The sequence below is a fragment of the Macrobrachium rosenbergii genome, chromosome 52 (genome assembly GCF_040412425.1).
Source record: "Macrobrachium rosenbergii isolate ZJJX-2024 chromosome 52, ASM4041242v1, whole genome shotgun sequence".
NCBI classification, from domain to species: domain Eukaryota; kingdom Metazoa; phylum Arthropoda; class Malacostraca; order Decapoda; family Palaemonidae; genus Macrobrachium; species Macrobrachium rosenbergii.
The window spans coordinates 21,269,789-21,284,355 of record NC_089792.1 but is presented as its reverse complement, the minus strand read 5'-3'; the positions used below and the strand labels follow the sequence as shown (position 1 = coordinate 21,284,355).

The 14,567-nt window shown below is 35.1% G+C and overlaps 1 pseudogene; it reads right to left on the bottom strand.

The window, feature by feature from the left end:
• The window catches only part of LOC136833740 (potassium voltage-gated channel subfamily KQT member 1-like), a 708,908-nt pseudogene that overhangs the window by 187,044 nt on the left and 507,297 nt on the right, over nt 1-14,567 (bottom strand).

Below are 14,567 nucleotides of genomic sequence, written 5' to 3'. Positions count from 1 at the left end.
AGATGTAATTAAAAGTTTACGTCATGGGATATTGGTTATAAGTAATTACGCTATTAATAGCACTCGATGGGTAAACAAATATATAGAATGATTTAAAAGCAAATCACACACATACAGACATTCATACATACTTGCTTGAGACGTTGCGACTGTGGATTTTATTAGTAGTTAAACGTAGTTTTATCTCCCTTCTACGGGGAACTCTAGTCTTACTCTCCTTACCGACGTATACCAGTTCCAGTATTAAACACAAAAATAGTTTTACAAAAATGCAGAATTTCATTCATCCTAATCATAATTGATAATTCGTAACTGAAACATCCTCAAAAAAGGATTTAACACAATCAGATTGATAGACGCCAGTTTATGGTTATGTATATATACTAAAAATTCCTCGTTTTGTACATTTATTAGGCGAAATAATCATTAAAGCTGAAGAAACCCTTTTTTATCAACATTTCCTTAAAATCTTGAAGAGATGGCTCTATTTTAGGAGCAACAGATGTAATTACCCAGTTTTAAGCAAACACATAAGATACAAACTGCGTGACAGTTTCTAACATTTTATTAGAAGACGAAAAAACTTTTAGAACTTGTTCTACAGCACAAGTGAAAACCTACAAAATAATACCTACCAATCCCCTAGCATGGATAAAAAAATATACGCTTATCTAATGATTACCTCAAGGTATTGCAAAACATTTATTTACTAAAATGCTAAGATTGTATTTAACACCACTTCAATTTCAAGTGTTCTTGTAGCGTTTGAAAACCACAACAGAAGAGTGAGACATCGATCTTCCCATCAACCTAACGGCTGAGTCTCGCTGGCGATTTTTTCTTTTTCGGCATCTCGTGATGCCTTACAGCTCGTCAGGGCACCAAAAGGTTTGCATACTGTCACAACGGGCAAAAAATACATACCGGAAAAAGTTATTTTTCATGCCTACCTGCCTGCATGTATAAAGCAGAGGTTTTCATTTAAAACTTTACGCTTCAAGGGCAGCTGCTAGTTTTCCTTACTTATGGTTACAAAACGATAGCTTACTAGCAACTGGCCTTGCCCATTTCTAAAGCCGAAAAGCTGTTCATATCATTCAAAGGAAACTTCTCTTTAAAATGTTGTATAATACTACCTAAGGTTAAGCATACATCTAATGTACTTATTAATTTGCATTGTTTTGGTAGTCGGAAGCTTTTGGCCCGCCCTCCTTCTACACTCTCATCGCATAAAGGAAATCCTCTCTTTCGCTAGTTCCCCGTTGAACGAGTCGGTATAGTTCTCGGCTAGCATTCGGCTGGGCCCGCGTTCGAGTCTCCGCCGGCCAATGAAAAATTAAGAGGTATTTATTTCTGGTGATAGAAATTCATTTCTCGGTATAATGTGGTTCGGATTCCTCAATAAGCTGTAGGTTCCGTTGCTAGGTTCTTAGCCACGTAAAATAAGTCTAATCCTTCGGGCCAGCCCTAGGAGAGCTGTTTAATCAGCTCAGTGGTCTGGTTAAACTAAGGTATACTAAACTTTTTCCTCTCTTTCGATGCAGTGTGACGAACTAGCAACTCTTCAGTTTTGCCACCGATACTGGCACTACTTAAAACTCCGGAGGTAAGATGCAAAAAGATGCCTGGAAATGTACCTGTGTCATACGCTTCCAGGAGCTTGGTAACAGAACCTAGCCTTTTATAGCTTCGGATCCGACCATTCGCGTGACTTTATGTTTCCTTTTAGCAAAGAACAAGACACACTTCATATACACCAGCAGCTTTAAAGGAGTACTTATTACATTGCTTACATTTCCTCGTGCAATTATACAAAACCATGAATCAAATTCCTGTCATTTCTCTGGAACAAGTAATGAACACTTTAAAATATGGTTCTCGATTCATTTAATTATCTCAAATACATAAGTACATAAAAACATAAAAATAATCACGTCACACAAAACATCATACACATATACAAAACCTGATAATAACCATAAGCCCCAAAATTTAAACCGGAACGTAAAAACGACAAGGGAAAGGGCGAAAAATTACAGTCATTTCATTTTCGTTATTTCCGGGAAGGGACGTAAGGGCCCCATTAAAGCCGAAGGCGCATCCAAAAGGGAACTGCACGGACGGAGGCGGACGCTTTTAGGTACAAGTGTTAAAGAACGATATCCCGGTAGAGTGCGTAAAACGCCCGGCTGACGTGCCATACCAGGCCAGCCAGCCAGCCAGCCAGCCAGGCATCTTGGTAAAATTCCTGCCGTAAATTAAATACGGGTTGCCATCCGCTTCTCTTCGCCTCCCAGATGCTGCAAATAAATGGCTCACGGTAGGTCAGTGGCAACTGTTCCTCTACTGGGATGACTGTCTGTGATCTCAGACTGCTTTTCTCCTTTTTCTCTTCCACCTACCTCATCTTATTTCATTATACTTCCTACGTCATCTTATTTCATTATATTTCCTACGTCATCTTATTTCATTATATTTCTACGTCATCTTATTTCATTATACTTTCATTTATTGTTATTTTGTTCTGAGAGTTAGAGTTCCGATCTTCAATATCCAATACATATTTGATTATACTTTTATTTACTGTTATTTTGTTCTGAGAGTTCCGATCTTTAATGTCTAATACATACTTGATTATAATTTTCTTTACTGTTATTTTGTTCTGAGAGTTCCGATCTTTAATGTCTAATACATACTTGATTATACTTTTTATTTACTGTTACTTTGTTCTGAGAGTTCAGATCTTAATGTCTAATACATACTTGATTATACTTTTATTTACTGTTATTTTGTTCTGAGAGTTCCGATCTTTAATGTCTAATACATACTTGATTATACTTTTTATTTACTGTTACTTTGTTCTGAGAGTTCAGATCTTAATGTCTAATACATACTTGATTAAACTTTTGTTCACTGTTGCTTTGTTCTGAGAGTTCCGATCTTTAACGTCTAATACATACTTGATTATACTTTTATTTACTGTTATTTTGTTCTGAGAGTTCAGATCTTTAATGTCTAATACATACTTGATTATAGTGTTTATTTAAGTGTTATTTTGTTTGAGTTCCGACCAAAATTACTAAAATCTATACGTTATTAAGTTTGTATTTACTGTTACTTTGTTCTGAGAGTTCAGATCTTAATGTCTAATACATACTTGATTAAACTTTTGTTCACTGTTGCTTTGTTCTGAGAGTTCCGATCTTTAATGTCTAATACATACTTGATTATACTTTTTATTTACTGTTACTTTGTTCTGAGAGTTCCGACCTTTAATGTCTAATACATACTTGATTATACTTTTTATTTACTGTTATTTTGTTCTGAGAGTTCCGGTCTTTAATGTCTAATACATACTTGATTATACTTTTGTTTACTGTTATTTTGTTCTGAGCGTTCCGATCTTTAATGTCTAATACATACTTGACAAAGTGTTTACAAGTGTGTGTGTGTTTGTTTTCTCCTCAAAAATTACTAAAATCTAGCACGTTACAAGTTTGTCTAGAAAAGCAACATTTCATTAGGAATTTGTAAGATGCATTACGTATTGCGTGGTCTTCAACTTCTATTCCAAATTTAAATTTGATGATTTTCCGACTTAGACCTGTGAACCAGTAAATCCTTGAAATCGGAATGCGACCATAGACCTCATAAACAGGCATATATATATATATATAATACACACATATATATATATATATATATATATATATATATATATATATATATATATATATATATATATATATATATATAAATATATACATACACATATATATGTCTGTATTTATATCTAGCTATCTATCTGTCTTTTCGTCTGAGTTTAGTCGTGTATCTTTTCCCGTTATTCAGATCATTTTTAAAATGAGAACTGAGACAGATTCGGTGGCTTTTCTTACTAACAAAACCTACAGTTTGGAGGCGATGATGCGATTACAGTGGGAGCTGGGCCAGATGATTCGTCAGTTTGCGCTCACTTACAAAAGGATTTCTATGGGTCCCAAGAATGAAAAGATCGGAATTATTTTAAAATGATTTCCACTGCTGTTATTTGATTTGTATGAATTAGCTATTATGTCATTTACACAACTGCATTATTAAATAAACTATTGAAGATGAGCATGTTTGTGTGGCTTAGGTCATTAGACGCGAGACTGTATAAACATTGTAGAAAACCATGTTATTTCTTAAATACAAGATAAATCCCATGAAAAATCCTGTAGTGTTTTCAGACTAACAAGCTTTCAGTAAGAATAAATTCCTCCCTTTCATATATATATGTATACTATATACATATATATATATATATATATATATATATATATATATATATATATATATATATATATATATATATATATATATATATATATATATATACTATATACAGTATATACATATATATGTATATATATATATATACATATATATATATATATATATATATATATATATATATATATATATATATATATATATATATATATATATATATATATATATATATATCATGAAGCTACAAATGTCGCTTAATATCAAATTCACGGTACCTCAGGAATATCCCCGGTGGTGAATTATAAGAATTTATAAGTGATAAATGGATTGTCGTGGGTTCGAGACTCGGCAGTACCAGTCCATTTATCACTTATAAATTCCCATCGGAGATAATTCCCCATCGTAGGATGATTTGAGGTAGCATGAATAGCTTTCATGATTGTATATATATCACGATGTGATAAAAATTTCATTATATTTATAGCTTCATGATTATATATATAAATCACGGCGTGATAAAAATTTTCATATATATATATATATATATATATATATATATATATATATATATATATATATAATCAACCTCATACTAAATAACACTTTGAAAAACTGGGATCTAACTCAGCTTGCTATAAACCTAGCAGAACATGGGTTAATTTCCGAGGAAAGATAACTTTCCACAAACCCCACCCGATAGTCCTTTTTTTTTTTTTTTAAAGACAAATATGCCATCATTAAAAATAATTGTTGGTCATCTATAGCTACTTTTCAACCTGGGTAACCCCAGGCAGTTTACTACTTCTTGTTTTCAGTCAGTCCTTTGTTTTTTTGCCAACTATTTAATGATTTATTGTCATTCCATCACTTTTGACTCTTGACGACTTATAATGAGAAAATAAAAGGTGGGTCTGCCTTACTTATTCATTTACTCCACTTCCTTCTCTTCCACCTTTGCCTCCATCTTTACTGCTGTCACACGGTCAGAAAACGAGCTCTGTTCTATTTTACGTTAAGCAGTTGGACATGACTTCAGTCGCCATTGTCAAAAATCTATACGACTTTTACATACATAAAATAGTCATTCGAGTCGGAAAGTCATCGTTTACCGTTATTAGAGCAACACTTACCATGACGTCACTATCTACCTTACGAAGACGCCATCTGCCATCTGGCGTCACATGGATGCTGAGTCTGAAATCATACCCTGGGAATTTCAAGGAGCATTGATACTCACATTCACATCTCCCTGGGGGGCGCGTTCCCCCTCCCCCCTCTCTCTCTCTCTCTCTCCTCATACACACACATACAATGGCAATGTTTACCCAAGAAGCGCACAGCAAAGCCCACTCAAAGGTCTTGCTTTCTCGCCAGCAGATTTTCACTGAGAGTCGGGGTCGTACCTTTTCAGAATCTTCAACTTCCAATTTTGGGGAGGCGTCGTGTTGACTGTGTTAAATGAACGTTTCGCACAAGAATGCAAGCTCAAACATTAAGAAAACCTACATGTTATAAAAATAGACCCAAATAAAAACTTCAATTAGTAGCTGGTATCCATGATTAACTATATGGTGAACTATGCACAGAAATCCGTGATATAGATGATAAGCGAAACCTACTTCAAGGTTTCCAAAATAAACGAAAAGACAAATCAAATAAAATACAAAACTACAGCATTCTACAGTTCCAGGAAGGACAAACAACTTTACATCCTAACCAGAAACACACGATTTTGAAATCGAAGAAGCTCTTAAGCTCTCTGGTCCTTCCTTTGAGGTATACGGCGAGCAGTCCCTCTACACGTCACAACCGAACAGCCGTTAATTAAGGATAAAACATCATATTCACCTTCGGGAAAGTTAAGTATACCTTAGTTTAACCAGACCACTGAGGAGCTGATTAACAGGTCTCCTAGAGAGGGCTGGCCCGAAGGATTAGACTTATCTTACGTGACTAAGAACCAATTGGTTACCTAGCAACGGGACCTACAGCTCATTGTGGAATCCGAACCACATTATACCGAGAAATTAATTTCTATCACCAGAAATAAATTCCTCTTATTCTTCATTGGCCGGTCGGAGATTCGAACTCGGGCGTAGCAGAGTGCTAGTCGAGAAGTTTACCGACTCGTCCAACGAGGAACTCGGAAATCTCTCTATGCCATGGAGGACATCACTGAGACAAACCATGTTGGTAGTTTTCTTTTATTATTTTAATTTCTTAAAAATGACGTCATTCTCCCCAAAAATTCTTATTAGACAAATTTACAGGAAAAAACTTACATGGCGGTAATGATGGTCAAGGCAAACGTTTATATTATTAAGGTCACTTCGCATACTGCACTCCTTTCTCAAGACCCCACGAATCTCCTCAAGAGTTTACGGAAAAAATTGCTACTAAAATAAACTCCCCAAAGATATTGACGGAACTTACTTTTATTTTCACTTTGCCATAATAATAACAGACAAGTAAAAAAGTTCATGACCCAGATGCACTACAGATCTCAAAACGAGGCCATAAAGGAACGAAAGCAATCCCTTTAGTGGATTTTGCTGGTCATAAGAAAAATGTTTTTTCTTTTGCAACAATATATAATCGACTCTGGGAGCGCCGTTCCTCAATCAAAGTCCCGTTGTGTCTCATATTTAGATGTTCTGTCTACGAAACTGCCATTGTTATTTATGTCAAATGGCCTAGAAGATGAAAGACTGTAGTTATAATAAAGCTAATAATACTAACTAAATCACAACTACAACAAACAGGAAAGATGATTGCGCAAGGATATTACACCCATCTCCGTTATATGGCAAATGTCGACTACAGTCAAATTCGAAATTTTATCAATATAAATTTTCTTACGATTTTTCCACATTAGCGTTAGCTCCTCGATTTCTTTGTAATTTTGGACACACTTACAACTTTAATCACTGAGTTCAATCACGATTTATATAAGGAAATTCTTACCTATTTCGGTATTTTCATCATGCCTATTTTCCGTTTTTTTTTGTAATACTGGTGCATACAACTTTTTATTATAGAATTACTCTCATGTTTCTTTTCATGTTCTCTTTATAATTCTCATTCATTCTACTCTAGATTCCCTTCCGTATCATCGTCATCATCATCTCTCTCTCTCTCTCTGAGACAAGAGGCCCTATAACCTCAACGTGAAACAACGATCTCCCGTAGCCATGACAAATGGCCCGCACGACAACAGCACTCTGCAACACGTTGACCAACGCCTCTGGAGCCACAGATTATAAAGGCCGCGGAAGGAGAAGCGAAGGGAAGGGGAAGTGAACAGCGTGAAATTGCTGACTTCGAGATGTGAGAAATGACCTCTTTCAACACTGCCAACTGACCCACCACAAGGGTCATTCTGATACCAAACCTGATGGCACCAACCATGATCGTCCCACATGCGTTCAGAATTTTGATGTCGTCACAATTTCTTGAACTGTCAAGTTTCTTGTAGATGGGATATGGGAACCCATCTACAAGAAACTTGGTAAGGCTCGGACTTCACAAACAATTATATATATATATATATATATATATATATATATATATATATATATATATATATATATATATATATATATATATATATATATATATATATATATACACACACATGTACACACGTATATAATTGTTTGTGAAGTCCGAGCCTTACAGCAGGTGGGTCCATAGAAAGAACAATACAACATTCGTTGCCAAATTCATACTTTAAATGGTGCAGAATGAACCCCGTGAGCAGAAAACTGCCATAACATGATCATATCCACTAATGTACATAAAATGCTTACTGATACAGCTAATTGAACCTCATACACTTCATCATCCGCCCTGCCCTGCAAATACCTCTTACACTACTTCTAGTTCGTCGTTGGGAGAGTCGGTAGAGTTGTGGGCTAGCACTTGCTAGGCCCGAGTTCGAGTCTCCGGCCGGCTAATGAAGAATTAGAGGAATTTATTTCTGGTGACAGAAATTAATTTCTCGCTATAATGTGGTTCGGAATCCACAATAAGCTGTGGGTCCCGTTGCTAAGTAACCAAATGGTTCTTAGCCACGTAAAATAAGTCTAATCCTTCGGGCCAGCCCTCTCTAGGAGAGCTGTTAATCAGCTCCTCAGTGGTCTGGTAAAACTAAGGTATACTTAACTTTTACACTACTTCTGTCCGAAAGTTTCTAGATCTTCCTTATCCTCCTCCTCTACATTTTTACCTATCGACTATCTTCCGTTCCTTCCACCTGGCCAAACCACCTTAAAACACTCTGATCCAGCTTTTCACATTCACTAGCCTTTTTCCACATTTAAGCATTTCTCACCTTTTCAGTTCTTCTTATGCCACATACTACATAAACAGTTCATTTTGACAGCTTCAACCTTTATTCTTTCAACATCCACATCCCACATTTTCTCATTCAAAATCCACACTTTACTCCCAAAAGAAGAGTGACCTCAATAACCCCTTCAGACATTCAAAGCTTGACTGGTGAACTTTCCAATTCGCTATCCAATCTCTAGCACACAACTCGCTACCTTTCTTGCTTCGCCTCATATTTACTGGCGAATATCTATGTGAATCTATCGCTTCCACTCTTCATCAGTCGTATCTAAGTTATTACTTCAAATTCCTAGTATTCATTTACCATCATATCCTTGCTTATGCTCAAACTTATCTAAAGTACCTCCTCTTACAAATATTCTCAGGTTCTTACACTAGTTTCCTGAAATTTCTCCATGCAATCCCAGTTAGTATTGCACCTTCTGTGAACATGACCGTTCCTCACTTCAATACCGACTATAGTATACACCCCAAAACTTTGCATTTAAAACTGTAAAAAAATAAACTATTGCGCTTCCTAAGGCAACAGTGTCCAGGCTGTACCGCTTATTACTACCTCAGTAGAAACCCTCGTCAAAACGGCTGATCTTGCGCATGGGAATGTCTTTGATTCACAACTCTCCACTAGTAGTTCCTCTGCCCAGGATACGGTGCATTGGCGTACCATGCCACTGGCGCTTACTAGGGCAGAATTAGTGTTATCGTTCGTTAGTATCGACAAACACACACACACACATATGAAGTTCCAGCATATGCATATGTATATGTATATGTATATGTATATGTATATATATATACACACGTCACGATATTTTTATAGTTTAAAATATTAAGACATCGGACGCTTGAAGTATTTACATATATTGTTTGCTGTTTTAATAAATTTTCATTAAAATTCTCAACTTTCAGCTCTAACTAAATATTTAATACCGGCTGTAATCAAGGGACCTTAAATATCTAAAATGAAAAAAGGGGAGGTTAATACTATTGAGTGGCAGTTTTCCTCACGCCCAAATGTGAAAACAACTCTTCAAAGCAGCACTTCCAGACGTACTGAGGTTCCATAGTAACCCCTTTCATGTGTGACCGTCAAGAACGAATGTCACAAAGTGTAACAGAATTAACTGTGGAGTGACGGCAATCTTTCTTTCCCTGTCATTTGTTTCTCTTATTTCATTCTGTCCTACAGTTGCTTTGTGTCACTCAGCTGGACAACTGTCTTAATTTTTTCTTAATCTAGCCAAAATCTCACAAACAGTCAAATAACGCAAAAAATAACAGTTCCTTAGTAACTCTAATACTGTGAGCTACATGGTAAAGGTTCATTGTATAATGAAAAAAATTAAGAAACATAATTCAAATGAGCAAAAGCCGTAGATTAAGTTTGGTCAGCTCTCTTTAGTTAGCCGCCCTCGTTAACTTTCAGGAAATGTGGACACACTTTGCGTTGTCAGCTAAACTTACTCCATATCATCTCACTTTCAATATATTTTTTCATCATATGCATTTACATCCACAACCCCTTTTTTTTGTTTTTATTCTGAGAGACTGGCAAAAGTAGGGTGCAGTCATCTCGAATCTCAGGAAGATTTTAGGGTGCGGATGCTAGCCAAGCGACCCCACCATACTTTTATTTTTTAATCCCAGCAGACTTCAGTCTCAGCAACTGTCGGCCCAACACTGCACCGCTCAGCAATGTATGTATATATATATATATATATATACATATATATATATATATATATATATATATACACACACATGTATATATATTTATATACATCTAAATATATATATATATATATATATATATATATATATATATATATATATATATATATATATATATATATATATATATATATATATATATATATATATATATAAATATATATATATATATATATATATGTTTGTGTGTAATATATGTTACTACGTCCATGTAAGTGCAACAAAGTAACAGTAGTGTTGAGCTGTTAATAATTTCTTTCGTCTTTCTTTCGTAGATGGAAAGAGACTGCCTATAATTCAACATTTTACCAACTTACTTTGTTTAATTTTATATGTCTATCCTCTTTCTCCATCAAGGACGCTTCTATCATCATGGTGATGATCAACAAATAAAAAAATTATCTCTCTCTCTCTCTCTCTCGTAAATACATCACACATATATATATATATATATATATACATATATATATATATATATATATATATACGTGTGTATATATACGTGTGTGTGTGTGTATGTAATGCGTTTCTATGTACGTAAACATACAGGTTGTGTGTGAATTTGTGCAAATATTCGTGTGACTGGGAGTAGCCTAAGCATACCTTTTTTCTTCCACATAGTCCTTACCTATACAACAGAAGGGTCTCTTAGCATACTTGATTCTTCCACAGAAGCCCTGATACCTGGAACGGCAGCCCGACGACCATAACCTGAGACAAGAAAACAAAGAGTAACAATTTCATTTCATTTATCCTGTTAAAAATCGTCTGATAATTCAATGAACTTTCCTATAAATCAGACTTATATTTAGATTAACTTCCGTTCCGTCAAAGTCTTCACTTTCTAAGCAAAATTCAAATTAAACATATATCGACAGTTATTGCTCCGGTGTCCATAAACAAATTTTCCCTCATACTTCTCAACCAGTGAATTATAAGAAGAATTATTACTGATATGTAACGATATTCAGAACTGAAGTGACTTGTAAAGGATTCCTTCTCGGTTTTCCAGTTATCACGATTGTGAAATCTTTATGTCATGATTTATGAATGATTCCTTTGTCAAAATTTCCTGCATGGAATCGACTTCAAAAATAATTGTAACATAGGATGGATCCAAAATAACAAATATATCCAAAATAACAAATATATTTCTGTTTATAAAACGAATATATATATATATATATATATATATATATATATATATATATATATATAGAGAGAGAGAGAGAGAGAGAGAGAGAGAGAGAGAGAAAATTGTTTAAAAATCTGAATTCCACATAACAGGTCATGAAAGTTTCAATTTCGTGGAGGATACTCTATTTCAGCTGTATTTCACGTTCTACGATATATTTGATTTGCTGCTCATCGAATTATAAGGAAGATCCGAATTCTAAACTAAGTTTATATATAGAAATGATCATGTCAGCTGAGGTTCTGGTCAAAAATGAAAATCTGAACAAGATACCAACTAAACAATGCTTCAACAGCAGAACAAAGTTTTCCTACATGAATGATGCCTTCAGTCAGTTTCTACGCTTGACAATCATTTGAGCAAAATGACTGCATAAAAAGAGGTTATTCAAATAAAATTTCTATACAAAAGAGGCTATCTGAGTCAAGGGTCTATATATCAAAGGTCATTTGAATGAGGTGCCTACAGAAGACAGGTCATCTGAATGAGGTTTCTATGGAAGAGAGGTCATGTGGATGAGGTTCCTATAGAAGAGAGGTCATCTGAATAGGTTCCTATAGAAGAGGGGTGATCTGTCAAAGGATCTATACAACAGAGATCATCTAAATGGATTTTTATACCATGGGTTGTCATTTTCCTTACAAGAGAGTTAATCTATGTAACAAGTCTATCCAAAGAGGTCGTCTGAATGAAATTAGGAGTTGTCATCTGAACGAAGTTTTTATGCTAGGGAAGCCATCTGCAGCAAAGAAAAGTCACCTGAATGAAGTTCTGCAAAAAGATCCGATCTGAGCAAAGAGGAGTCAACTGAGTGAAGTTTCTGTGCATGAGAGGTGACCTTTGCAAAGGGTACAAAGGTCGTCTGAATGAGGTTTCTATACAAGGGAGGTTATCTTAGCAATAATTCTACATTAGAGAACATCTGAATAATTTCTATATAAAAGAGGTCATCTGTGAAAAAGGTCTATACAATAAAGGCAATCTGTGCACAGGGGTCTATACAACTGAGGTGATCAGAACGAAGTTTCTATATGAGAGATGTCATCCGTGTAAAGAGCCTATACAAAGTTTATCCGAATGTGGTTCCTATTATATAGAGATAATCTGCCGGAGGTCATCTATGCCAAGGGTCTATACTACAGAGGGCATCTAAATGGTTCTATAAAATCATCTTTCAAAACGGTTCACACATCAAAAATCATGTGAATGAGGTTTCTGTACATGAGAGGTATCTATGCAGGAAGTTTAATCAACAGAGGTCATCTGAATGACATTTATATAAATGAAGTTATCATACAAGAGAGATTATCTGTACAATGGTCAAATACAAAAGAGGTCACCTAAATGAAACTTCAATCCATGAGTGCTCATCTGTACAAATGAGTCGTCTGAATGAAGTTTCTATACAAGAGCAGTCATCAGTGCAAATGGTACTAAACAACAGAGGTCCTTGAATGATCTGTCTCTGTAAGAGGGGTTATATGAATGAAGTTTCTATACAAAGAATGTCATTTGAATGACGCTTTAATAGGTCATTTAAAAAATGTTTCTTTACATGAAGTTGTGTGTGAAAAGTATATACAAGACAGGTCACCTGGGGAGGTTTTAACTCAAAGAGAGTCACAAGATCAACGTTATAATACAAGAATGGGAAGTTGATGAAGTGTTGGTCTTACAGCTTAAGGGCTAGGAGTTACTGGGCACTACTTGATGTTAACTGATCACACCACACAGATCACATAGTAACATGTATTTCCAATTATATACTCAAGTTGTAGGTTTCTTAATTATTATCTTTTAGCCACTAATCAAGTGATTGCTATAAATTTCAATTATTTGTGACCATCATCACTGCCTCCAGATACGGATCAGTGCCCTAAGCACGGTCTTAAAGCATCTCATTTGACTCTTATTTTAAATACTATCTAAAAGCTACTTAGATGTGAACATTGTCAGGACCGATGTCTTCATGCTACCGGAGATACCGTTTATATCTTTATATCTTCACTACATAGGATGAGATCGATGTAACGTTCGATCACTACCTAGCTACACATCTTCATGCTACTTAACAAGTAATCGCTATCACATCTCTACCTTCGAATGACTAAGGACGTTATACCTACTATAACCAGCTTGTTACTTTGTAAGTAATCATCCTCACTATTCTCAATTTACGTCGGCTATGATCATTATCATCAACATTACAAACTACTTGGTATTCATAGGAAGCAGGCCCCTGCTCGCTCGTGATATTAAAAGTCTTTCCCCAGCGAACAGGCGTTTAATATCACACATTATTACATATAATTTCATCACCAAACTTACTAGCAAATCCCTCGATAACAAATTAATAACTCATTATCAATTCATTGCGAACTTTAGCCTCAATCTTGGAGGCGCAAATCACCAATTTAATTAAGTGAAGCTTATCATGCTAGCCTCATCGCACTGATTCACCATTAACATCAGCAGTAAAGATTTGCTAGCGTTTAAAGATTTACAGATAATCTCTAAAGTTATTTTCAAGATTTTAATAAAAACCTCATCGGCAACGAAATATAACGACTAATTCTACATGGGTTTTATTTCGCAAGGCTGGATGACTACAAACACAGTTTCACTTTTGTGACACTAAGCTCACTTAAATAATAAAATGGATTTGTTAGAATGGAAAATTCAATGTTCTCTCTCTCTCTCTCTCTCTCTCTCTCTCTCTCTCTCTCTCTCTCTCTCTCTCTCTCTCTCTCTCTCTAAACGTTGCCTTTTTCCGCCAACTGCAATGGCAAAAACCTCTGAATTTCAAATGAATATGTTGCCAGAAAGTCGTTGAAAATACAACATAGATATACTAGAGTACCCATACCACCAAAAAATGAGTTATGCAAAATGCAAGTGACACACACACACTCATATATACATACATACAGTATATATACATATATATACATATATATATACAGTATGTATATATATACATTATATATATTTATATACATGTATGTGTATATAC